General features: G+C 38.9%; 1 protein-coding gene across 3 annotated transcripts in view; it reads right to left on the bottom strand.

Moving 5' to 3' along the window:
• Positions 1-26,826, bottom strand: part of DENND4C (DENN domain containing 4C) — a 165,237-nt gene extending 138,411 nt beyond the window's left edge. For all 3 annotated transcript variants that reach the window (XM_004465470.5, XM_004465471.5, XM_012527880.4), the window contains exon 1: positions 26,692-26,826. The gene's annotated coding sequence lies outside the window, so the exon portion shown is untranslated. The remainder of the gene's footprint in view (positions 1-26,691) is intronic.
• Between the last annotated feature and the right edge of the window lie 362 nt (positions 26,827-27,188).

Raw genomic sequence — 27,188 nt, 5'->3', positions numbered from 1 at the left:
GCCAACACCATAAAGACCTTGGAAGACAATGTAGGGAAGCATCTACAGGACCTTGTAAATAGGAAATGGCTTCATGAACTTCACACCCAAAGCATGAGCAGCTAAAGAAAAAATAGATAAATGAGACCTCCTCAAAATTTAAGCTTTTGCACCTCAAAGGAGTTTATCAAGAAAGTGAAAAGACAGCCTACCCAATGTAAGAAAATATTTGGTAAACATATATCTGATAGAAGCCTAATATGCAACATACATAAAGAAATCGTATATCTCAAAAATAAAACGACAACCCATTTCAAAAATGGGCAAGAGATTTGAATAGAAGCTTCTCCAAAGAAGAAATACGAATGGCTAAAAAGCACATGAAAAGATACTCAGCATCACTACCTATTAGGGAAATGCAAATCAAAACTACAATGAGGTACTATGTTATACCCATTAGACTGGAAGTTATTTTTAAAAAAAAGGATCACACAAAACTTATTTATTCTTACATCATATTGTTACACATTTTCCAACTTCTTTGTTTTGGCAAAAATTATTCTCAACATGTAATTTTGGTTTGTGTGTGTGGAGTACACTGCCAAGTGTTAAGTTTTGGGTTCCAAGAATATGTGCATTATAAATTAATTCAAATAAAAAATAAAAATAAATTGAAAAACAGAGAACTACAGGTTTTGGAGAGGATGTGGAAGAATGAGAACCATCGTCCACTGCAGGTGGGAATGTAGAAGGATCCAGCCATTTTGGATAACAGTTTGTCATCTCCTCAAAAAACTAGCTATAGATTTGCCATATGACCCAGCAATGCTACTGCTGGGTATATACCCAGAAGAAATAAAAACAAGGCCATGAACTGATATACGCACACCAATGTTCATAGCAGCATTATTCATTATTGCCAAAAGTTGGAATCAACACAAATGCCCATCAACAGATGAATGGATAAACAAAATGTGGCATATACATACAATGGGATACTACTCGGGTGTAAGAAGGAATGAGTACTAACACAAGGGATAACATGAATGAATCTTGAGGACCTTATGTTGAGGGAAGCAAGCCAGGCATTGAAGGACAAATACCACATGACCTCTCTGATATGAATTTTAAAAATCAAGCTGTCTCAGAGAGCTGAAGACTGGAAGATAGCCTTGCAGGAAATAGGGGGGAGAGGAAGGTTGTAAGCTAACCACCACATGGGCAAAATCTATGATAAAGTGGAGCTAAGTAGTTGCGTAGTGAAGGGATAAGACAAGGGCATAGGGATACTATTGGGTTGGGCTTTGCAGGCTTGAGGGTGGACAGGGTTGGGAGGATGGGTCAGATGGTCCAAGGAATAGGCGAGAGGGTTGAGGATGAGCAAGTGAACACAGGAGATTGTTGGGTATGTGGTTGAAGCTATAATGTTGAGAAAACTCTTTAGAAAATATAATAAGGAAGGGTTACTGGTTTAAGGTGTTTGATGGGGGGGAGGGGGGTGCAGGCTTCTAGTGAGTGTGTGAGTGCTCATCTTGTCACAGCTGTGTTATATCAGTGTGTGGAGACCAATACAATAAGCCGGAAGGTGTTATGCCCCCATCTTGGGGAGGCCTGATGTTCTCAAACAGAGTGAGGGTATCTCTCAAGACCATGGGTGGCTCCCAATGGGGGAAGACAGACTAGTGTGCCAAGTCCTCAGCATTGTTGCAAGTATCTATGCATCTTGTCTTTCAAGTAGTGAAGCCTGGTTCTCACTGTGGGCCCTGAGGGGAGGGGGAAAGAGGAATAGAATAGTTGGAAGAGGGTGTAACTGGGGGCAATGGAAGTGTTCTGCATGATCCTGCAATGATGGATACAGGCCATGTTAAATATCACCAAAAATTTATAAAGGGTGTGTAATCTAAAACGTAAACTATAATGTAAACCATTATGTAACCAAAAATTTATAAAAGTGTGTAATATAAAATGTAAACTATAATGTAAACCATTATGTAACCAAAAATTTATAAAAGTGTGCAGTCTAAAATGTAAACCATAATATAAACCATAATGGAACCATTGTTAGTACCTATGTTTCCATATCTGTACATCAGTTGCAGCAAATGTAACATCCACATGTAAAAAGATCACTGTTGGGGAAGGTGGAAAAGGGTTTGATGTTAGGTATGTGGGAGTTTCCTATATTCTACATGTGACTTTATTGTGACCTAAAACTTTTTTGAAGACATAATAAAAAAAAAATTTTTTTAATAAAAAAGGATATAGGCACTGAGGAAGAAATGGAAGTGACTGCCTTGCCACTGTACATACAGGGCAATACCTATTACAGTGATGAAAAGTAAAAACATCAAAAAAAATGTTTATGATTTTTTTTCATTTTTTTAATACCCCAATTTATTTTTTACTTTTAGTTTTTAAATTATTATGTATTCTATTTCTAATCTTTAAACCTATCATTACTATTTAATTCTCCTATTAACTGAATTTGGCAATATATTAGACTTCATTTTTGAAGATGTTTTGGATCACAAAGGGGTCAACTATGGCAGGGGAGGAGCACTGATGTGGGTGTCATTGATGGGCGATGCATAGTGGGAGGGAGTTCTCCAGGGCATGCATATATAGGGTATACAGATATGTTCGGATGTTCATTGGGTATTGACATAGGAGGTAGAGTTTCACATGACAACTGAGGGAGTGCTGAGTTCCCATTCCAAGAAACTGTCATGCTCCCCAATGGAGCAGCAACAATCCCCCAAGTGCAAGGGCAAAGACCAGTGAAGAAGGATGGTCCAATGATGCACGCAGGTCCTACAGTCATGACAGATGGCTCTGGAGTTCAGTGCCTTGCCAGTGGGCCCTACTTTGGAATTTGTGCTCCTGAGTGTAATGGAGTTGGACTCAGATGTGACCTCTCTACATATGCCTCTTCTGTCACTTTTACAGAACCTGTGGTTGGCACTGGGGTTGGTATATGCTCAGGAGACCTGAATCTCTGGGCTGTCTATGTGCCAGCTGGGTCCTGAGCCTTATCAGAGTTGCAATACCTACTCTCTGGTTCGTTGGACTTATCCAGGTCAGCTAACAGGGAGGTGAGGATGGTCAACCACCACACTAGGGAACCGAGTGGGTCTATAGCTGCAAGCAGGAAAATTCCATCCATCAGTCATGTGGGATCTAAGTCTCCTCTTGATTTAGAGGTGGAATGCCCATCGCCATCCCAGGGTCCTCAGGATGGAAGAATAAAATATGGATTAGAGTGGGCGTACTGGTATTTTACTAGAGAATTACTGTGACTCTAGCAATGGAAGAAATTGTATCATTGATGTGGAGAGAGTGGCTACTGTCTGAAGTTGCCAGTTGCTGAAGGCAGGGAGAGGGAAAAAGAGGTGTGATATTGAGGTATTTTCGGGACTTGGAGTTGTCCTCAATGATATTGCAGGGACAGATGCAGGACATTATATATCCTGTCATAACCCACTGAATGCACTGGGAGAGAGTATAAACTACAACGTAAACTATAATCCATGCCATGTAGCAATGCTCCAAAAGGTACCCGTCAAATGCAATGAATGTACCACACTAATTAAGGAAGTTGTCAATGTGGGAGTAGTGGGGGGTGTGGTGAGTGGAGTATATGGGAACCTCTTAATATTTTTTAATGTAACATTTTGTGTGATCTATGTATCTTTTTAAAAAAGATAATAAAAAAAGAAAGAAAAAAAAAGAAATGAAAGAAGACCTAAATAAATGTAAAAACATCCGATAGTCATGAATTGGAAGACTTAATATTGTTAAGATGGTAACACAAATTCAATGAAATACCTATTAAAATTCCAAGTCTTTTTTTAATTTCAGAAATAGAAAAGCCTACCCTAAAATTCACATTGAAGTTCAAGAGATTCAAATAAAATAATTTTTCTTTATCAAAGAAAAACAAAGTTGGAGTATTCACATGTCATGATTTCAAACTTAACTATAAATCTATAGTAATAAAAATAGTATGAATGGTCAAAATAGTGAAGTTTGTTGTATTTATTTTACCACAATAAAAGTTGTTTGGTTTTTTTTTAAGTGTGGCACTGTCACAAGGACAGACAGACAAATGGAAAAACTGAGAGCTCAAAAATAAACTCTCATATCTATGGACAACTGATTTTTGACAAGGATGTCAAGAAGATTCAATGGGAAAGAAATAGTCTCTCAACATAAGATGCTGGAAAAACTAGATATTCACATGCGAAAGAACAAAGTTGTACCTTACTTTTTACCATATACAAAAAGGACCTCAAAATGGATAAAAGACATAAATTTAAGAGCTAAAACTATAAAACTCTTACAAGAAATGATAGGGGAAAATCTTTATGATCTTGGATTTCACAATGGTTCCTTAAATATGACAGAAAAGCATAGGCAACAAAAGAAAGAAAGAAACTGGACTTCATCAAAATTTTAAACTTTTGTGCAAAGAACACCATTAAGAGAGTGAAAAGACAATCCACACAATGGGAGAAAATATTTGTAAATCATATCTCTGATAAAGGTTTAATATTCAAAACATATAAAGAACTCCCACCATTCAACAGCAAAAAGAAAACTCAATTAAGAAATGGGTACAGGACTTGAATTGACATTTCTCTAAAGAAGACATACAAATGCCAATAAACATATGAAAAGATGCTCAACATCATTAGTCATTAAGGAAATGCAAATCAAAACCATAAGGAGATATCACTTTACACCTAGTAGGATAGTTATAATAAAAATTTTTTTTTAAAAACAGAAAGTAACAAGTGTTGGGGGGCACTATGGAGAAACTGGAACCCTCATATATTACTGGTAGAAATATAAGCTGGTACAAGCACTACGAAGAACAATTTGGTAGTTCCTCAAAAACTTAAACATAGAATTACCATATAACCCAGCAACTCCACTTGTAGATATATACCCAAAAGAACTGAAAAACAGACTGAAACAGACACTTGTACAACAATGTTCATGCATTTTGTACAACAGCGAAATGGTGGAAAGAACCCAAGTGTCCATCAACGGACAAATGGATTAACAAAATGTGGTATAAATATATGCAGCAGTTTGATATGACTATGAATTCCAAAAATAGATATTAGATTATGTTTGTAATCTGATCTGTACCTGGTCATGATTGAGTTATGTTTAGGGTGTTGTGTCCCCACCCCTTGGTGGGTGGGGACTCACAGATAAAAGGCATGGCAAAGAACAGAGTTGAGGGTTTCTGATATTGGAGTTTTGATGTTAGAATTTGATGCTGAAGACTTAAGCTGGAGCCCCGGGAAGTCAGCATGCAGAGGAAAGAGAAGCAAGCCCCTGGAAGAAAGGAATCTTGAACCCAGAGAAAAGCAAGCCCCAGGAACGTAGAAACCTAGGATGCCCTGAACCCATGCAGACGTCGGCAGCCATCTTGTTCCAAATAGACTTTGGTGAGGGAAGTAACTTATGCTTTATGGCCTGGTATCTATAAGCTCCTACCCCAAATAAATACCCTTTATAGAAACCAACCAATTTCTGGTATTTTACATCAGCACCCCTTTGGCTAATATAATATACAATGGAATATTATCCAGTGGATAAAAGGAATGACACTCCCTGACTTATTACAACTTGGATGAACTTTGAAAACATTATGCTAAGTGAAATAAGCTAGACACAAAAGGACAAATATTGTATAATTCCACTTACTTGAAATATCTAGAATAAACAAATTCATACAGACAAAAAATAGATTAGAGGCTACCAGAAATGGGGGGGGGGGGGGAGGGGGAAGAGCAGAAATCAGGGATTACTGTTTAATGGGTATAGAATTTCTGTTTGCAATAATGAAAAGTTTTGGAAATGCATAGTGGTGATGGTAGCACAGCATATGTATGTCACAGAATATAATTAATATTACTGAATTTTACACTTAAAAATGGATATAAAATATTATGTTATACATACTTTACCACCACAACAAAAAAAGTGGTGTGAATAATGGCCTGAAGGACTTAACAGAATTCAAAAAATGTTAAAATAAGGTACTAGAGTATATGAGCTGATAAGAAAGGAGGCAGAGGTCAGAGTTAGATGCTTAAAATACTTTAAGTTATAGATAGTGATGATAAAGTCTAGGATAATGGTTCTCTATTCTGACTACACATTGGAGTCAGTTGGAACACATTTTTTAAAATATCAGACCAATAAAATAAGAATATCTGAGGGTGGCACCCAGCCATCAACAGTTTTTAAGCAAATGGTTAATTCTAATGTACAACTAGAATTGGAACTAGTTTAGGACTAGTGGAAGTGTGTAGCCAAAGGTGGAATGGAAAAGAAACATGTAATCTGCAGGCTCAAGAATGTCTAATGAAGTTTGCTTTTATTCTTTCTAATAAAAATAAAAGCATGCGATAATGTTCAAAATATTTTACATGCACTAACATTTCACACTGGTAACAACCCAAAAAAAGTAGAACTGTTAGTCTGCATTTTTTTATGATGAGGAAACTTAAGTGTATTGAATAGAGTCCTAGGTTGTAAATGAAGTAGTATATTATTTGATGGTAGACTGTGGTAACTTCAAGATATATAAAAGCCCTAAAGCAACTAATTAAGCCAATATGGAGATTCGTGTTGCACACACCGTAAGTACTTAATGAAAGGGTGCTGCCTCCAGTCTGATGTAAAGGGATAAAGGACACAAAGACAAGAATGAGCTCCTAGCCTGGCGAGCAGGGGCCTGATACAGCCTTAAAACCCAGTCTCAAAAGGAAGAAGGAGGGTGGGCACCTAGAGAAAGGTAAAAGGGCTTACAGGACCGCTGGGATGAAAATGCTGCTTTTGCCTCCCAGGTTACTATGTGATTCCTGGAACAAAGTAGCGGCATGACTGAGGGCTGGAGTGAGGCTCTGGGGTCCTACCCTTGCCTTATCCTTCTCCTGAGTTTGAAGTGCCCCACATGCTAATAGCTTGACTACACAGCCTCTTCCAACCCAGCCCAACTCTGATATGTTTTCCATTCCTCAAATTGACTGTACTTCTTTGGCAGCTTTAGAATGGGATCAACCATTTATCCAAATGGGACGTCTCTTATTTTTCCCACATCTTTACCCCATTCTCAACCTTTGGCATCAAACCCCAGCCACACTGATGTCTCTATTCTTTGAATTACGCTCTCTCCTTCACTGGGGGCCTTCCTACAAGTTGTTCCCTTTGCTAGGATTTTTTTCTTGTAGTCATGTATATATATAACAACAAAACATTTCCCAGTTTAACCACTTTCAAGTATGTAGTTGTGCTACCATCACCACCATCCATCAACAAAATTTTCCATCACTCCAAACAGAAACTGTATCCATTAAGCATTAACTCCCCACTGCACAGTCCCATTACTGCTACCCTGTAATCTACTTTCTGTCTCGGAATTTGCATATTCCAGTTATTTTATATAGGTGAGACCACAAAACCTTTGTCTTCACAGGACTGGCTTATTTCACTCAGCATGAGACCTTCAAGATTCATCTATGTTATACTACATATCAGAATGGCATTCCTTTTCATGGCTGGGTGCTGTTCCATTTTATGTATATACCACATTTTGTCTGTCCATTCATCAGATGATGGACAGTCGGGTAGGTTGCACCTTTTCACTATTTTGAGTGATGCTGCGATCAGTGTAAGTGTGGAGGGGCCTGTCTGCCTCCCTGTTTTCAGTTCAAGTGTATGCCTGGAGGTGGGATTGCGGTGTCATATGATATTTCTGTGCTTTCTGAGGAACTGTCGAACTTTTCCACAGTGCCTACCACATTTTACATTCCAATCAATAATGCATGAGGGTTCCTATTTCTCTGCAACCTCACAGGTATTTGTTATTTTCTCTTTTTTTTTTTTTTAATAGCCACTCCTGTGGGTATATGTCATTGTGGTTTTAATTTGCATTTCCCTAGTGGCTGGTGAGGGTGAGCATCTTTTTTTTTTAATTGAAGTATATCACTCACACATAAAAATACATGAAAAATACGTGTATAGTAATAGTTGTGAATTTACAAAACAAACATACAGAGCATCATACAGGACTCTCATAAATCACCCTACCACCAATACTTTACATTGCTGTTAAACATTTTAAAGTAATGATTAAAGAGCATTGTCAAAATATTACTACTAACCAAAGTATTTTCCCCCAGCCCACCCTATTATTATTATTATCTTATATCATTTACATATGAACATACATAAACAATAAGTGTATAGAAAAAGTTGTGGACTTACAAAGCAAACATGTATGACATTATACAGGGACCCCATACATCAACCCTCAACCAACACCTTGCATTCTCGTGAGACATTTGTTATAGATTATGAAAGAATACTGTCAAATCCTTACTACTAATTACAATCCTTATCTTACATTTGGTGTATTTTTCCCCCAACCCACCTTATTATTATTTTTTAAATATATTTTTTATGACAGAAGCTGTAAACTTAAAAAACAATCATGCACATATGTAGAACTCCCAAACAATATCCATCTATCAACATACCACATTGTGGTGGAAAATTTGTGACAGATAGAATACTACCATCCGATTGTTACCACATCCATAGTGTACATTTGGCGCATATTCAACATACTGCCCCATTATCAACACAGTACATCTTTGTCATAGATATAAGCATATTACATTATTATTGCTAACCACAGTCCATAAGTCACTCAAGTTGTATTTTTGCCAAGATTCTCCACATTCTCACCACCCTGCAGTAGTGATATACATTTGCTCTAGCTAACAAAAGACACTCTTGCACCTGTACTGTTAACCACAATTCTCATCCATCTCTTGGTTACTGTGCTATTCAGTTTCTAGATTACTCTCTAACATTCTGTCAATTGGCATTTACAAACATAGACTACCATTTTCAGCCACATTCTCATTTATAAACTAGCTGTTACTCACTGTTCATCACCATCTACTCCATACATTTCCACATTTTTACAGTAAAACTAATTAAAACTTCCATATACATTAAACATCATACTTCATCTCAGTCCTCCTCTTATCTCCTTTAAGAATCCACCACCTACCACAAGGGCTTGAAGATATTTTCTAACAATTTCTTCTAGAAGCTTTATAGTTCTTGATTTTATATTTAGGTTTTTGATCCATTTTGAGTTAATTTTTGGATAAGGTGTGAGATAGGGGTCTTCTTTCCTTCTTTTGGCTATGAATATCCAGTTCTTTCAGCACCATTTGTTGAATAGATTGTTCTGCCTGAGCTGTGTGGGTTTGACAGGCTAGTCAAAAATCACTTGACCATACAAGTGAGGGTCTGTTTCTGAACCATCAGTTTGGTTCCACTGGTCTGTGTGCCTGTCTTTATGCCAGTACCAGGCTGTTTTTACCACTATAGCTAGGTAATATAATTTAAAGTCTGGAGATGAGAGTTCGCTTTTCCTTTTAAAGATGTTTCTGGCTATTCAGGACCCCTTACCCTTTCAAATAAATTTGATAATCATATATTCAATTTTTTAAAAAATGCTGATGGAATTTTTATTGGATTGCATTGAATCTGTATATCAATTTGACTAGAATTGACGTCTTTATGATATTTAGTATTCTAATCCATGAGCCTGGAATGTTCTTCCAGTTATTTAGGCCTTTTTTGATTTAACACTGAGTTGCAGTTTTCTAAATACAAGAGGTTTACATCGCTGCTTAAGTTTATTCCTATTTGAGTTTTATCTGTCATATTTTATATTCCCCACTCTTTTGACACTTTTGGTTACTTTTACTGACATAATCTTCATTTCTAGGCTCTCCTCCAGGTCTTTCTCTCCTGTCTTTTCAGGGTCTAGCACAACCTTTAACATTTCCTGAAAATCTAGTCCCTTTGTTAGAAATTCTCTCAGTTTCTGTTTATCTGTGAATATTCTAATATCGCCCTTATTTTTGAAAGACAATTTTGATGGATATAAAATTCTTCTTAGCTGGAAGTATTTTTCCTGTAGTATCTTAATATATCAGACCACTGTCTTCTTGCCTCCATGGTTTCTGGTGAGAAATCAGCACTTAATCTTATTGGGTATCCCTTATATGTTATGCATTGCTTTTCTCTTGCATTCTTGAATTCTCAGAATTCTCTCTTTGTCTTTGGCATTTGACATTCTGATGAGTATGTGTCTCGGAGTTGGTCTATTAGGATTTTTTTCAATTGGAATATATTGCTCTTCTTGAACATGGATATCTACATCCTTCAATAGGGTTGGGAAATTTTCTATCATTATTTCTTCAGATATTCCTTCTGCCCCTTTTCCTTTCTCCTCTCCTTCTGGGGCACCCATGACACATATGTTTGTACACCTCTTCCAGTCGTTTAGTTCCGGATCTTGTTCAATTTTTTCCATTCTTTTCTTCATCTGTTCTTTTGTATGTTCACTTTCAGAGTCATTTCTTTAAGCTCACCAATCCCTTCTTCTGCCTCTTCAAATCTGCTATTAAATGATTCCAATGTTTTTTTAACTTCATTTATTGTGCCTTTCATTCTTCTATGCATGCTTCTTTGTGCTCATCCAATGTCTTTTTTTTTTTAAGACTTATTTATTTATTTATTTCCCACCACCACCTGCCCCCGGTTGTCTGTTCTCTGTGTCTACTTGCTGCGTCTTCTTTCATTGTCCGCTTATGTTGTTGTCAGCGGCATGGGAATCTGTGTTTCTTTTTTTTTGTTGGGTCATCTTGCTGCGTCAGCTCTCTGTGTCAGCAGCGCCATTCTTGGGCAGGCTGCACTTTCTTTCGCACTGGGCGGCTCTCCTTATGGGGCGCACTCCTTGTGCATGGGGCTCCCCTACACAGGGGACACCCATGTGGCATGGCACTTCTTGTGCACATCAGCACTGCGCATAGGCCAGCTCCACATGGGTCAAGGAGGCCTGGGGTTTGAACCGCAGACCTCCCATGTGGTAGACGGATGCCCTAACCACTGGGCCAAGTCTGCCACCCCAATGTCTTCTTAATATCCTTAATCTCTTTAGCCATCTCACTGAATTTTTTAAGGAGATTTGTTTGAACATCTATGATTAGTTGTCTCAACTCCTGTATGTCATCTGGAGGCTTATCCTAATCCTTTAACTGGGCCATATATTCCTGTTTCCTGGTGTGGATTATAATTTTTTGTTGGTGTCTTGGCATCTGGCTTACTAGAGTATTTATTCTGGGTGCGGTTTTTCTCTTACGTTTAGGGCTTCATTCCATTTCTCCCTAGCTGGTTGTGCAATACGAACCAAGGATATAGTTGGTGCTGTAACTAAGGTACGGAGGCTCAAGTTCCCCTTATTACCCGAGGGATCAATGAAGCTTCTCCCAGCTTTCTCCTTTGCCAGGGGTAGGACAGAGTCACAGCTGTGTGGAATAATCCAAGTCATGTTGGCCTCGACTATAGTTATCCAGAGAGACTGATGAAGATTCACACCCTTCTCCCTTGCCTGGGGCAGGGATGGAGCTGCAGCTGTGGACAGCAATCTATGCAGTATGGGTCCAAGATGACCACAGTTGCCCCAGCAGACTTTCGATTATTCAGTCTGTGCCAGCCAAAGGTACCTAGAGGTACCTGGATAGGCTGGTGCACGGCCTGCCAGCCTCCTCCCTGCTGGAGTTGGGGCTGAAGCCTAGTAGGGCTGCAGGTCGATCTGGTGAAATAAACCAGTTCCTACCGTCACTGTGATTTTTGGTCCTGGTTTCCTCTCAAGCTGAGGGCGGAGTCAAAATGGCAGTTACCGGCCTCTTTCCAACTTGGACAGAGTCACACTCTAGCTGTTCTCAGGGTTATACCTTAGTCAGCCAAGTCTACTAATCAGCAGGCAAAATCAGTGGCCAACCATCTCCTTCTCCCCTGTTTTTGGGAAATAGAGCTTCCAATTCCAGACACAGAATAAGCGCCTGGGGCAGCTTCTGCTGCAAAAGTAGGACCCGTGTGGAGCTGGCCCATGCGCAGTGCTGATGTGCACATGGAGAGCCAGTGCTGATGTGCACAAGGAGTGCTGTGCCACGCAGGGGTGTCCCCGCATAGGGGAGCCCCACGCGCAAGGAATACGCCTCGTAAGGAAAGCGCACAGAGCGAAAGAAAGTTCAGCCTGCCCAGTAATGGCGCCACACACATGGAGAGCTGACACAACAAGATGATGCAACAAAAAGAAACACAGATTCCCGTGCTGCTGACAACAGAAGTGGACAAAGAAGAACACACAGCAAATAGACACAGAGAACAGACAATGGGGGGGTAGGGGGGGAGGGGAGAGAAATAAAATAAATAAATCTTAAAAAAAAAAATAGTGCTGCAACAAATACATGTCCATACTCAAAAAAAAAAAAAAAATCTAGACACAGACTTTACACCTTTCACAAAAATTCAGAATGGTACAAAACTTTTAGGGGTGACATAGGGTAAAATCTAGTTAAATATGAGTTTAGCAATGACTTTCAGATACATCAAAATCACAATCAATAAAAGAAAAACTGATAGGTGGACTCCACTGAAATAAAAAATTTCTGTTCTTTGAAAGACACTATTGAGAATAAAAATAGAAGCTATAGACTAGGAGAAAATATTTGCAAAACACATATGTAGTAAACGACATTTAACCAAACTATATAAAGAACTCTTACAACAACAGAAAGAAAAACTACCCAACAGAGAAATGGGCAAAGATCAGAAGACAACTTACCAAGGAAGATATATAGATTGCAAATAAGCATACGAAAGATAGTCAACATGTCATTAGGAAATTGCAAATTAAGACACTAATTAGATACTACTACATAACCTATTAAAATGGCTAAAATCCAAAACTCTGACACCAAATGCTGGTGAAGATGTGAAACAACAGGAACTTTCATTCATTGCTACTGAGAATATAAAATGGCACAGCCACTTTGGAAGACAGTTGGTCAGTTTCTCACAAAGCTAAACATAAAATTACCATATGATCCAGTTATTAGGCATTTTTTTTATTTTAGGAAGTACTGGGGATTGAACCCAGGACTTTGTATATGGGAAACAGGTGCTCAGCCACTGAGCTACAGCCACTCCCCAATGAAAGCTGGTTTTTTCATTTGTTTGTTTGTTTTAGGAGGTACGGGGTATCAAAACCAGGACCTTGTATATGGGAAGCAGACACTTGTGCTACATCCGCTCCCCAATAAGCACACTTAGGCATTAACCCAATAGATTTGAAAACTTAGGTCCACACAAAAATCTGGACATGAATGTTTATAGCAGCTTTATTCATAATCACAAAAAACTGGAAACAGTAAAATGTCCTTTAATAGGTGAATGGATAAACTGTGATACATCCATACAATGGAGCACAAGAGCTAACTGAAAGTACTCCCAATGGCCAAATCCATGGCAATTTGAGCAAGAAAATACATAAATTTGTACCAGATTATAATCCAAAGTATGAAATAAATATCCATGAGTCCATACTGATATAAATAAATGATTGAAAAACTCAATAGAGAAAATCTCCCATGCAGAAGAACACCAAATAATTCAGTAGATACTTTGCCCTCAAGGAGAGGAAGAATAACTCCCCACTCCTAAAGTGTGGGCTGTGCATAGTGACTTCCTTACATACTTGGAAAGGGGAGAAAAAAGTATAACTTTACAAGAGAGAAACCTGACAAGCCTCAACCAGGTGATCAAGATCAAAATCAACAGTCATACAATGCGACATGTTGGTGGTGGGGTGATATATAGGAATCCTGTATGTTACACATGATTGCTTCACAAACTCACAGTTATTTAATAATAATAATTTAAAACTCAACAGTCATAAATCATTTTGATAGGAATGGACCCTTGGTATGATGTGATGAAATGGCACCTTACTTCTGTGATACTCCTCCCAAAATCCTAAATCCCAGTCTAATCACGAGGAAAACATGAAACAAATTCTAACAGGCGGCATCCTACAAAACACCTGACCTACTCCTCCAAACTATCAAGATTATCAAAAACCAGAAAAGTCTAAGAAGCTGTCAGAGCCAAGAGTAGCCTAAGGAGACATGACTATTAAATTTAATGTGGCATCTTGGATGGGATCCTTGAACCGAAAAAGAACACTAGGTAAAAACCAAGGAAATCTGGAGAGCAGATAGGGCTCAAGCAACTGGGTGCCCGCTTCCCACATGGGAAGCCCCAGGTTCAGTTCTCAGTGCCTCCTAAGAAGACAAGCAGATGCCGTAACCAGCAAGATGCCGCAATGAGCAGACGCTGCAATGAGCAGATGCCACAACCAAGCAGACACTACAATAAGCAAATGTCGAAACAAGCAGAGACACAGTAATGAGCAGACACTGCAACCAGCAGATGCCTCAACCAACAGAAGACAGAACCAGCAGGGAGAAGAAGTGATTCAAGCAGTTGGGCACTCACCTCCCACATGGGAGGTCCTGGGTTTGGTTCCCAGTGCCTCGTAAAGAAGACTAGCATGGGAAGCAGATTTGGCTCAACTGACAGAGCATCCACCTACCACAAGGGAGGTCCAGGGTTCAAACCCAGGGCCTCCTGACCCATGTGGTGAGCCGGCCCACGCACAGTGCTGATGCGCTCAAGGAGTGCCGTGCCATGCAGGGGTGTCCCCCATGTAGGGGAGCCCCATGTGCAGGGAGCATGCCCCAACAAGGAGAGCTGCCCTGTGCAGGAAAAAAAAAGCACGACTTGCCCAGGAGTGGCGCTGCCCACACGGAGAGCTGATACAGTGAGATGACACAACAAAAAGAGACACAGATTCCCGGTGCCGCTGACAAATGAATGTAAGCAGACACAGAAGAACACACAGTGAATGGACACAGAGAGTGAACAACGAGGGGGGGGGGTGAATTAAATATAAAAAAATAGAACAAATCTTTTTTAAGAAAGTACATGGAGCAAAATGGCAGAACTGAAAAGATAAACAAATCCACAATTACAGTTATATTTAACACCCCTCATTTAAAAATTGACACAAATAGAGAGAAAATCAATATGAACATATAAGATTTGAAGAGTACTATCAACCAACTTGTCCCAATTGACATTTATAGAACACCCCACTCAACAACAATAGAATACACATTCTTCTCAGGTACACAAGGAACATTCACCAAGATAAACCACATGTTGGCCCAAGAAGAAAGCCTAGATAAATTTTAAAAGAATATAAATCATACAGAACACATTCTCTGACTACAGTGGAATTAAATTTTATATCAAGAATAGAAAGGTATCTTTCAAAATTCCCCAAATACTTAGAAGTTAACACTTCTAAATAATCCATGGACCAAGGAAGAAATCACAAGGGAAATTAGAAAATATTTTGAAATGAATGAAAATAACACCTAAATTTGTAAGATGTAGCTGAAGCAGTCATTAGAGAGAAAAGTACAGCTTTACACACATAATATAAGAAAGGTCTAAAATCAATGGTTATAACTTCCCCAGCCTTTTGGCTAATATTAGATGTAAAATCAATTATTTAAGTGCCCATTTTACGATGCTAGGAAAAAAGCACATTAAACTAAGTACTGCTTCTAACCAAGGAGGGAAAAAATAACAAAGAGCAAAAATCAATAAAATTTAAAACAAATTTTTTTCAGTTAGGAAACAACAGAGGCAGAAATTACCAGTTATCAGGAATGAAAGAAGGTAAATCACTACAGATCCTCTGAACATCAGAAAGATTCAACAACTTAGGTGAAATGGACAAATGCTTTAAAAGAGAGAAATTACCAAAACTGACACAAAAAGAAACAGAAAATCTGAAAAGCCCTATATCTAATAAATAAACTGAATTTGTAATTTAAAATCTTCCCACAAAGAATTCTCCAGGCCCACAAAGTTTCAATGGTGGTTGGACCAAACTTTTAAGGAAGAAGTAATAATTCTTTAAAACAAAAACAAAAAAACCTCTTTCAGAAAACAGAGGATACTGCCCTAACTCATTTTATAAGGCCAGCATTACTTTGATAACAAAACCAGAAAGAAAAAAAAAAAATCATAAGAAAACTACAAACAATATCCATCATGAATGTAAGATGCAAAAATTCTTAAAACACTAGCAATTGATTTTAAAGCATAAGACATCATGACTAAATGAGGTTTATCCCAGAAATGGAAGGTTATTTGAAAATCAACTAATGTAATTCACCTTAAGAACAGAGAAAAGGAAAAACACACAACACATGATCAATTCAATAGATGCTGAAAAATAATTGGACAAAATTTAAGACAATGATAAAAAGTCAGTGAATTAGGAATAGAAATGAAATTATTAAAAAAAACTATAACAACAACATCATACTTAATGGTGAAAGACTGGAACACCTTTCTCTTAAAATCAAGGACAAGGCAACAAATTTCTAATTTTATCACTCCTGTTCAACTCTGTACTGTATAGCTCTGCACTATCCTATATGGAAGCCACTAAACACATATGACTACTGAGCACTTGAAATAAGGCTAGTGCAAATGAATAACTGGATTGAGGTATGATTAGTGTAAATTAGCTAAAACAAGTTTGAAAAAAAGGCAAAGTTGGTACATTTGGGAGGAAAAAAAAGAGAAAAATCACACTGATTACAAGTCTTGCTATAAAGAAAGTGTAAAAACCATATGAAGAAAAAAAGAAAGGCAACAACAAAATAGAAAAAGACCAGAAATAGACTAACATTTATATGCTCAACTGATTTTTAACAAAGGTGTCAAAGTAATTTAATGAAGAAAGGACAGACTTTTCAACAAATGGTGCTAAAACAACAGCACATCTATATGGAAAAAAATGAACCTTGTGATAAAATGTAAAGGGCAATTATTAAAGAAAAAAAATGAGTCAGACCCCTTTTATTTGAACCTATAATTAGCACCATACTCATTAAATATATATCCCAGAGACTTAAATCTTTGGTCTGTTCATATGGCAGTTGAGCCCTGAATCTCAGCAGAGTTGCGGCCAACACCTACTCTCCAGTTATCAGACTCACCCAGGGCAATGAACAAAATGAAGATGATGGACAACCCTCATCGCAAAAAAAAAAAAGAAAAAAGAAAAAAAGGTATATACGACTACAAACAAAATAGTTCTATCTGCCCTATAAGATCTAAACCCCCTCTCAATCTGAAGTGAGAAGGCATCACCATCCCCATATCCTCAAGGTTGAGGAATGAACAAACATAAGGCAGATCTAGCCACACCCTAGTTTATGCTTGCTATATAATGGTAATTATAATCTAAATTTGCCTTTGTCTATAGTTACTTCAGGTCTAGCCTCACCCCTTGCCTTTGCTTATGGTTATTTCACAACCACTTCTGCCTTCTACGGCTCAGGGGAAGGCAAATTTAAAACACCCCTGTCTCCTGTCCATCCACTGGTATAAATGACCCTGCTTTTTGCTAAATGACTCCAGGTGTGGACTAGATTGCTGCCTAGTGGAATTCTCGACCCTTGGAGTTGGATGTCTACTCTTTCAGTCCAGCAGCTGCCAGAGTCCTATTATTTCTGGGGATCGGGGGCCCACCCAGAGTGTTGATGGTCCTAAAAGCAAGTCACAAAAAAAAAACAGGTTTTCCTGAGACTTCAGTGACCTCAGTGAGTATATACTGGAATTAGTCTGCTCATCCAAGATATGTTAAAGTCAAAATGGGAAATGAGCAAAGCTCTGAAGTAAATGAAAATGCTATAAATAGTATTTTAAAGCATTGGGAACATTTGGTTATACGCCAAAAATTAAGAGGAATGAAATTCTTGTGCAAAACTGGATGGTCACAGTGTAAATTAGAGTAATTAGAAACAGCCTTCAAAAAAACCTTTTAAATGTAATTTTAAAGTTAAAACTATTTAGTAGAAGAACAAAAATTATAAGTAACATTAATAAGTTGTGTTTTTGTGTCTAAGTATTCATGGCTGTTCATCATATATCGTCATACATCAGGATGGTAGTATCAAGTTAACAAATGAAGATTCTTGAAAGAGCTTTATTCAAATTGTTAAAGATTAAAACTCTATCTTCTGGGAAGTGGCTGTGGCTCAAGCAACCAAGCTCCCTTTTACCATATGGAGGACCCGGGTTCAATCCCCATGACCTCCCGGTAAAAAAGAAGAAAAAGGTGGCCCAGACCTGCGCGGTAAGGTGCAGGCCCCTGCACAGTGAAGCAACAAACCAAAAAGACAATGATGCAACCAGATAGAGGGGAAAAAAACCCTCTATCTTCTAGGCTAAGGAACTAGGAATAACAGTTTGTCCTGTAATTCCCTAATTTAAACCTTTTAATAGCTTTAAAATAAGGATGGTTAATAGTCCTATTACACCAAATTTCAGTAGTAAAGGAAAAGTTCTTGAAAGCTATTGAATAATCCTTTTCCTAAATTATAGTTAAAACAAATTAAACAATTATACTCCAGAACCTAGCAACCAGTATGCTTTTAAGATTACTCACAGTTTTTAAATTTTATTAAAGGGGTTTTAGCCTCTTGTAAAGGAAGGAAAAAGAGCATTTTTTGCATAAACTATAATTGCTTCAATTTTATTTAGTTTGGGTGTAGTCTCCCTAGTTTTATAAGATAACAATTACATAAATTAGAATTATATGTATTAAATCTTTAAGATGGGAGAGTGGATATAGCTCAAGCAGTTGAGCACCTGCTTCCCACATGGGGGTCTCAGATTCCATTCCTGGTGTCTCCTAAAAACAAAAACAGAACAACAAGCAAAGAAACAGAAAAACCAATTCAGGGAAGCTCATGTGGCTCCATGGCTGAGTGCCAGCTTCCCATTTACGAGGTTCCAGGTTCATTCCCCAGCCCCAGTAGCTAAAAAAAAAAAAAAACTGCCCATGTTTATTGAAATTAAGATAAAGGCAAATCATAATGGATATTATAAGGAGTTTATAAAAGAATCTTCTAAACTGAAACATTTAAGTGACTAATTCCAGGAAGCCATTACTAGATAAAAACCTAAACCGATATTAATAACAAAAAGTAACAGGGAAAACTCTCAGAGGCACCTCAATCTGCATATTAAAGTGATGATAAGGAATGATAACCTTGATTCCACTGGGAATCTTAGGTTCTCATAACATAATGGAGAAAGCAGTTTTTCCTGTACTGCTAATGTAAAATACCTGTTAACATCATCATGGTAAAGGTGTAGAAGTAAAAAGCAAAGTATTATTCTTTATCCTTTCAGTGGGACCATGTAATTCAAAATTCTAGTTAAGTTTATTTCCTACAAAATCAATGCCTTATTAGTCACGGGGCGATTTCATCCACTTCCAATTAGGGTGCCGGACCCATCATCCCTTAACCATGATAAAATAGGCAGAGTGTTTTATACCTTGTCAGGTAGGGCCTACTCCCCTAACTAGCAAGAAGTAGGTACAGAAAAATGACCATCGTCCTTCAGCGTCCCCTTAAGAATAAGGGCACCAACTTTCTGAGGGGGAGGTTGAGGCAGGCTAGTATAGTGAAACGGGGAAGGCGGCTGAGGCTGGCAGACAACATGGCTGTGAGACCCTGCCCAGAAACCTCCTGAGGGATCTCATGAGACCCTAGCCATGAGACTCTCATTTGGAACAACAAGGAGAACCCCGGATACCCTCAAAAGGCCTCACTATTGGCCCCTGAGAACTGAAAGGTGGGGCAACCAATCAGAACAGCAAATAGCTGGGGCCATGCCCCTAAAATTACGAGAGGAGGAGGAAAGACTTTAAAAAGGCCTGACCTGGGACCCCTCACGTCTTATGTTCGGGCTGTGCACTTTTCTCATGTTCTTGTTTGTTAATAAGCTCTTTACTCCCTTACCTACCCTATTCTTTTATGTGACATAAGCCAGAACCTAGAGGCACAGAAACCAGCATCTTCCGGTAACAATAAGGGGGAAATGCAACCATGAACCAAAGTAATACTGATATAAAGATAGTGGTAACCAAAGGTTCTGAGGGGAGAGGGAGGGAATAATAGGAGGAAGATAGGATATTTTTAGGCATTGGAATTGTTCTGCATGATATTGCAATAAAAGATAACAAACCATTGTATAATGGTTTTGTCAAAATCTGTAAAATTGTATGGTGCAAAATGTAAACCATAAGGTAAACTATATAGACCTTGGTTAGTAGCAATGCTTCAATATTCATCAATTTTAACAACCATACCACACTATTGTAAGATGTTATTAATAGGGGAAAACATGGGAGGGGAGTAGGGTATATGAGAATCTCATACTTTTGATTTAACTTTTCTGTAACCTAAAATTGCTTTAAGGGAAGCAGATGTGGTTCAACTGATAGAGCATCCACCTACCATATGAAGGGTCCAGGGTTCAATACCCAGGGCCTCCTTACACGTGTGGTGAGCTGGCCCATGCGCAGTGCTGCCACACTCAAGGAGTGCCGTGCCATGCAGGGGCGCCCCTGTTTAGGGGTATCCCACATGCAAGGAGTGTGCCCCACAAGGAGAGCCACCCTGCGTGAAAAAAGCACAGCACACCCAGGAGTGGCGCCACACACACAGAGCGCTGATACAGCAAGATGATGCAACAAAAAGAGACAGTTTCCTGGTGCCGCCTGACAAATGCAAGCAGATGCAGAAGAACACACAGCGAATGGACACAGAGAGCAGACAACAGAGGATAAGGGGAGAGAAATGAATAAAATAAATCTCCACCTTCCTCCAGAATTACCTGTGCCTCCACACTAAACTATATGCAATTTAATAAAAATCTGTCACAGTCTTTCATTACATTGTGCCATTCATTTGACAGCATTCTTTTTGAGTTTTAAATAAAACATCTCCTATGCAAACCATTTCACAGTGACATGCTTCCCCCAGCTCCTAGAGCATCTTTCGCACTATTCTAGATTTGTTACATTGTAATTAAATAATGTTTGTATATGACTGTTGCTAGACTTTAATAGACAATATTCATCTTTTATAACTTAACAGAACAGTACGTCTTTAATAGATTTTTTTTTCATAATTAAAAGTCTCAAAAATCAACTCAAAATGGATCAAATACCTAAATTTAAGAGCCAGAACTATAAAACTCCTAGAAAAAAACATAGTATCTTCAGGACCTTATGTTAGGAGTAACTTCAGAACTTTAAAGTTCTTAGACTTTACTCCTAAAGCACAAGCAACAAAAGGAAAAAAAAAAGATAAATGAGATCTCATCAAAATTTCATGAATATGAAAAACTACCTACTCAATGGGAGAAAATATTTGGAAACCATATGTGACAGTTTGAGATTATTTTTGTGAATGCCATAAAGAGAAAGATGATGTTGTAAACTATTCTATTCCTCTGGGTGTGTTATCTTTTGATTTTTGTATTAAATTCAGTGAGGGGCTTCTGATTAAGTTTACTGGATAAAATCAATTTAGGGCTACTGTTTGGGCTACATCATAACTCAGGTTGAGCTCCCACCTCCTTGGTGGGCCAATATAAATAGACATTCACTCAAGAAGACAAACATGGGAAGAGGGAGAGCGCTGTCATTTCTGATCCTGGGGCCCCAGAGAGATGAGCCATTTGCCTGATAGTTTACCGCTGATAAAAAGAAAGCCCTGGAAGACATGAGCCCTATGCCAAGACAAGCCCTGAGAGACAAGCCCTATGCCAGCCTAGAGCTGAGACTGGGAAGAAGCTGAGCCCTCAAAGCCTGAAGAGGAAGAGGAAGCCCAGTAAGGAAAGCCCAGGCAGAGATCAGCAACCACCTGACTTCAATACGTGGCAAATGACTTTGGTGAGAAAGCTACCTTGAGTTGGACTCTTTAGTGTTCTGTAACTGTTAGTTTTTCCCCAAATAAATACCCTTTATAAAAGCCAACAGATTTCTGGTATTTTGCTTCAGCACCCCTTTGGCGGACTAATACATCACATGTCCAATAAAGGTTTAATATCCAAAATATATAAAGAAATCCTATAACTTAACAATAAAAAGGCAAGCAACCCATCTGGGCCAAAAGATTTGAATAGACATTTCTCCAAAGAAGATATACAAAATGGCCAAAAGCACATGAAAAGATGCTCAATATTATTAGCTATTAGGGAAATGCAAACCAAAACCAAAATGAAATACCATCACACCCATTAGAATGACAACTATTAAAAGAACCCAAAAGTTACAAGGGTTGGAGAGGGTGTGGAGAAATAGAACATTCATTTATTGCTGGTGGCAATGTAAAATGGTGCAGCCACCATGGAAAACAGTTTGGCAGTTCTTCAAAAAGCCAAGTATAGAATTACCATATGACTCGGCAATCCCTCTGCTAGGTATATACACAAAAGAATTGAAAGCAGGGACTCAGAAAGATATTTGCACTCCGATATTCACAGTTGCAGTCACTATTCACAATTGCCAAAAGTGTCCAACAACTGATAAATGCATAAACAAAATGTGTTACATACATACAATGGAATATTATTCATTCGAAAAAGGAATTAAGTCCCGATACATGCAACAACATGGATGAACCTTGAAGACCTCATTTTGCATGAAGTAAGTCAGAAAGAACAAATATTCTATGAGCTCACCAATACGAAATACTTAGAAAAAAGCATATTCATAGTCAGAATCTAGAATATAGGTTACCACGGGATGGGTGGGGGCAGGGAATAGGGAGTTAAGGCTTAAAATGTAGAGTTTATATTTGGGACAATGAAAATTTTTTGATAATGGGTGGTGGGGATGGTAGCACAATACTGTGAATGTAATTAACAGCACTGAATTATATACACTTGAATGTGGTTAAAAGCGGATTTTTAGGCAGTATATATGGCACTAGAAGAGATTTTTTTTTTTTTAATTCATGGAACTGCACAATACAGTGAACTCTAAGTTAAACCATGGACTATAGTTAGTAGTATAATTATAAAAATGTACTTTTATCAATTGTAACAAATGTTCCACACCAATGCAAGGTATTAATAATAGGGTGATATATAGGCATTCTGAATTTTATGCATGATTTAAAAATTAAATGAAAACAGTCTCATAATATTTATGCTTTTAGGATCTAGCCATCCCTAAATTAAGAGATAAATGAACTGCATATATACACTTAAAAAAACAGATTCCAGGAATCCTTTAAAATATTTATAAGATTTTTTTTTAAACCCTATAAAATGACTCCTCCGTAGGCCTAAGTATTATAAATTTGAACTTGTATATATTAGGTTTGACTGAAATAAGGTACACTTAGATTCATAATACTATTAGAATACAAGAACTGTATTACTTCTGACATTCTAAAGGTAAAATTAATGGACACAGAAACTTGTAGCAGATCAGTAACAGGATAATTATTAATTTATATTTTAATTCCACACAATGAATTCAAGTTACACATGCACAACTATAGGTTTTCATCTTGTTTTAATTCAGTTGAGTTCAATACTATATTGTATTATCCCCTAATATTCTAATTTAAAGGAACTATAGTTCAAAGTTTATTTTTACAAAAAATACATGTTGTAGCTTAAAATCTGATATATGAATAAAGCTAATAAAATTAATACAGAAAGAAAAATGCCATGAAAAGAAAGAAGAAACAAGTATCAACTAAAAGGCTAACATGATCTCTATAAATGAGCATCAAATTTGTTTTAGGGACTGTAAAATGCTGAAAATTACTGAAGCTGAAAGATGGGTACATGGAGGATCATTATAATTTTATCAATACTTTTATGTTAGTTTGAAAATTTCCATAACACAAAGTTTAAAAATTAATTTGAACTATCCTATTAGTGAAATGATTTCTTTACAGCAATATTTTAAGAGTGAAAATTGGAATTACTAAAGTATTCAAAGACAGAGAAAGGGTTAAATAAACTGTGGCAGTAAAACTTAGGGCTACTACATATCCATAAAAAGTATTAACATGCAACACCAGGGAAAGCACTACAGGTTGAAAAAGACAATTGTATGAATATTACCCACAGAATTTTATACAAGTATATGTAGGACTAGTACATTATACTAATATACTAGGATTAAAATGCAGAAAAATGTAAATATAAGGTAGGTGGGAATAACTGAATTTTTTAAAAATTCCTTTAATCATGTTACATTCTTTCCCAATTTAAAAAAAAAAACCTCAAATACCACATTAAGCTCTTCTACACCCATATACTTCCATAAGTTGAAAGAAATTTTAACGTTTATTAAACTATCTAACCTCTTACCACAAAATACTAAATTTTAAATTTCAAACAATAAAATTATCTGACTTTGGAATTTTCTACAATCCGATGGTAAAGACCTAACATATTACACTAGCTGTAGTATGTAAAATTCTTTTCCTAAGTTAAAATTCTTATAATGGATTCTCCCACTCCAACAAGGCATCCCATTACTACACGTCTCACTGTCAAACTGACAATCTGAAAGAGAAGGTACAACTTGTGTCACTGGCAGAGAGAAGATAAAATTTTCATTTATGTATTATGAAAGCTTATTTGGCCTTACAATTTACATTTTAGCAAGCACATTATATCAGAAAGTCAAATCACAGCAGCAATTCCATTTTGCAAATCAGAAAGACCAAATGACACAACCTGCCTCTGACTCAGCAACTTTCTTTTTACTTTACAACCTGTACTTAAGATGCAAGGGTAAGACTGAAACCTAACTTTCAAACTAAACAGCAAAGCCAATGCAAAATTACTATTTGTATTGGCAGGAAACGCTAATGAAAGTATAGGGTATTTTAGTCCTAATGGCAGATAAAGAGCAAATGTGTGGTATCTTTTGGGTTAGCATATAAAATCCCTTGTGTATAGCTACAAATTAGCTTTTATTTCAGATACTTAATATGTTTCTTTATACAGAGGACCTCAACCAAATAACCTTCAAAGTCTGCCACTATGAATTGTTACAGCCTACACATCATTGCAGTTCCTTTTAATTTCTAAAACATTTGCATTTTAAGAAGTCTCTGCAAGCCAACTCTTCTGCCAATTTATTCAGCTAAAAAAAAATTCAAGTTTATACTATAAAACATTATATTTACTCTCAACAACAGAATGCAATTATTTATAAATTATACAGGAGTAAAATTATTTCAATGCACAACTTCAAAATTTCTAACATCATAGTTTTTCTATGATCCAAAACAACAGGTCTAAACAATAATACATTAAGTGAGGTACTATGTATGGCCAAAGCTAACGGGCCATATAATGAGTTCACTAAAATCAGTAATACAAAAGATCAGGTCCCGAATCCCAAACAACGCTTTTGCAAAAAACCTACAGAAGATAACCAATGAGGGATAAATGTAGATTTAGAACGAGAAAACTCTTTTTTCAGTACTAGAAAAACAAACCAAAGCAAGCCCACAGGAGAGGCAGATCCTTTACATATAACTTCATTTCTGAGATCCCAGTATCACACCATGAAGGCAATTTACCGACCCTTTCATTATAATACAAAGAACAGACAGAATATAAAATACAGATTTTCTTCATAATTACACTGATTAAGAACAGGTATCCTTTAATGCTCAGAGACGAAGTTTTCCTTTTGCAACTAATTTTATTCTTATCACGTGTGCACAGAAAATCATACAGCACTGGGCATTTCAGGCAGCTTAATACACATGATGACCTCAAATCAAATATTTATTGAGAACTTAACGTGTTAACACTAACTTCCTCTGTCTCACTATATTCTTCACCCTCTAAACAGTGGGACGGGAGGTTTGCACACAATTAAGTAGGCACAGTAGGTCACTTTCTCAGGCTAAAATGTTGACAATGTCTGAGGCAAAAGCACACAAACAGCTGCGGGTTCACTACTATAGATGACACTTTCCCTCACGTCTGCATAAGTAACTGCGGTAACTGCCCTCCATTTTCCCGTGTGAAACAAACACATAATTCGAGGTGGGAGGGGGGGACTATTTAAAAACTGGGTCATTCCTTATTTGTTCTGATGAGGCACGTCTTTCGGGAAGGAGAAAGCCTAAGAAGCAGAAAAAAGAGAAGGGGGAAAAAAAAACAACTGACAGCATCTTCAGTGCAGAAAAGTTACAGCTCTTTACAGGAGTCAGCACAAGGGGCTCATTACTTGCTTTTATTTGTGTTTAGTCATTCCCAAATTGAATGGAAACTGCTTTTCTATGTCATCGCCGACAAAGAAGCCCTGAGGATCCGCCACCGTAGGGCAGAGGAAGTGCCCTCAATTCACCTGCGGCACCTGCCCGGTCCCCCTGCCCTTCGCGCGCTCCGCCCCCCGCGCCCCTCGGGCCCCCAGACCTCTCTAAGGACCACCCCCATCGCGGTTCTCCTCCAGTTCTCAGTCCGCGTCCCCCCAGGGGACCTCCAGCCGCCTCCCACTCCCCACCCCCGAGGGCGTAGCCGCGGGCCCCGGCCCCTCGCGCGTCTACGCAGCGGTACGCAGGGGCGCGGGCGGCGGCGCGGGGAGGCCCTTCTCGGAGCAGCCTCACCTCTCAGGCTCCAGGGCTCCCGCCCCCGGGCGCCGCGGAGAAACCAGGTCTGGAATGCCAGCCCCCGCCGCTCGTCTCCTCGGCGACCCTTGCGGGCCGGGCGCCGGGAGCTCAGCTCTCCGGGTCGCTACCTGCCCAGCGCGCTCCCTGCTCCGGGGCGCGGGCCCGCGGGGGCGCGGCGCGGGACTCCTGCGCGAAGGGCCGTCGCCGCACTCACCTGCTGGCCGCCCCTCCTTCAGCGCCGCCCCGACACAGCCCCTTCCCAAGGCGTGAAAGCGCCGGCTTCGCGGCCTGCGCGCCCTCGGCAGGGCCGGGCGGGGGACTAGCTCCGGCGGCCGCCGCCGCCTCGGCCCGATCTGCGCCTGCGCCGCCGCGCGGGCCGGGAGCCGCGGGCCGCCGCACGCGGCGAGGGGTAACGGCCCGCAGCGCGAGTCCGCGCCGGCGCCTCGGCGCGCGGGAGGCCGCGGGCGTGCGGGCCGCGGGTCGATCAGCGTCTGCCTGCGGCGCAGCCGCCCCAGCAGCTCAAGGCCATGTTTCTGTTCCCTTTTTCTCTTTTCCCTCCCCCTCCTTCCTCCCCTTTCCAGAGAACAGCACTTTCCATACCCCCTCCCGCTCCCTTTCCTACTGCGGGGGTGGGTGGAGAAGGGCGTGGGGGAGGGGTGGGGAAGGGCGGGCCGGGGGCGGGGCGGCGCTGGGGACCCGCCCCCGGGGGAG

This window comes from Dasypus novemcinctus, chromosome 8 (genome assembly GCF_030445035.2).
Source record: "Dasypus novemcinctus isolate mDasNov1 chromosome 8, mDasNov1.1.hap2, whole genome shotgun sequence".
Lineage (NCBI taxonomy): Eukaryota > Metazoa > Chordata > Mammalia > Cingulata > Dasypodidae > Dasypus > Dasypus novemcinctus.
Note: the sequence above shows the minus strand (reverse complement) of the source record. Positions and strands in the feature narration are given on the sequence as shown.